Source organism: Podarcis erhardii (genome assembly GCF_964252035.2).
Source record: "Podarcis erhardii genome assembly, chromosome: 1".
Taxonomy (NCBI): Eukaryota; Metazoa; Chordata; class Lepidosauria; order Squamata; family Lacertidae; genus Podarcis; species Podarcis erhardii.
In genome coordinates, this window is record NC_138497.1 from 125,930,130 (window position 1) to 125,931,652 (window position 1,523).

Below are 1,523 nucleotides of genomic sequence, written 5' to 3' on the forward strand. Positions count from 1 at the left end.
GATTGGTCACCCACCTTAGGGCCAATGCATTTAGTGTGACCTGACTGAATATCCAAGACATTATCAGATGACCTGAGTCCAAGTCATTATACCTAGTGGTGGTCCTTTCTAATCCTTTAACACCACTTCTGGTTAGGCAGCAGTAACCATGGCAATATACATAACACGTTGGCAAAACTTTCTATCATATTTAGGCCATTTTGAGCATTAGGCCCTTCGAAGGTGACTGCAGGCAAGAGGCGGTTCTGAAGACGATTCAGCTGCAAGAATTTCTGTGTGACTATTTCAAGGTCATTCAGAAGCAAGCAAGCAAACAAACAAACCTGAACGTAACACGTAATTACAACTTTGTTCCTAATAGCTGTCGGGAAAAATGCATAGGCGCTAATCAGATCTACTTGAGCCAAGCATGCAATCAGGATAAATTAGGGGTTTTATAACAAACAGAATAGTAAAGAGAGTCGACACAAATTAGATCTGGAGACATTTGCAGAGTTTCTTCCTGGAGAATCAATTTGGCATATTGAAAAAGGTAGGCAATGCAGGCACCTGAAAAACAGAAGTACTCTCTCTCTTTGTCGAAAGCTTCTTTCTCGCCTTACAGGCAGAACACCCCACATTGTCTTTGCAGTTGATGGCATTTGCAAGCAGAATTTAGGACACACCGAAGTTACCAATGTACGGATTGGACACATATCACCATTCACATGAGGTCAACAAGCTCCCCCTCCATCCTTTTCCTTGAAAAATGGGTCCATTCATCTCATAAAGAATGCCAAGTCCAAAATGGTGTCTTCAGATTTTTCACATTCCGTTTGCACATTATTTCATTACTTATCCCAACTTGGGAGAAAGGAAAGCTCGTCCGCTAAATACTCAAAAAAGCAAGAGCATCCGTCTGTCTCCAGCAGCAAATTGGCCTCAGCACCGTTACATCTGCTGAGAATCGCAGGGGAGATGGGACATGTGGCTAATGTTTCAAGAGGATGTCCCCCCTTGAGAAGCTTGGGAAAGCAGCTGGGGTTAAAAGGACAAGGAGACACATGAGGCCTGATAGGCCACAGCACTCTTCTTGAAGCAGATGGTAATCTCGGAAGGTCACTTGCTAATGGTACGAGAGAATGCTGGAGCGGATCAGCAAAGCAGGAAGAAAAGAAAACAAAGCAGTCCTCTCCCTACAAACGTCCACGATTTGAAATGTGGATTAAGCCTGCCTTTCGAGATGCGCGCATCAATTCTCCTTGTTCTCAGCTATCATATGAGCATAAGGTCTTCATCGCTCCCTTGCCTGTTCTCTTTGCTTGCGTGCTAAAGGCACAATCCTTTAACAATGCAGACCAAGTCCCTTTCTTCCAAAAGGGATTAAGTCATGATTTACTATTGGTGTACACGCAGAAGCTTAGATGCACCAAATGGCCACAACCCAATGCACTGGAAAGAGTTAGAGGAATTATTGCATTTTTGCAGGTGGGACGCTAAGGGACAAAATTCATACCATTTGACCTAATCTGGTAGCGTTAGCC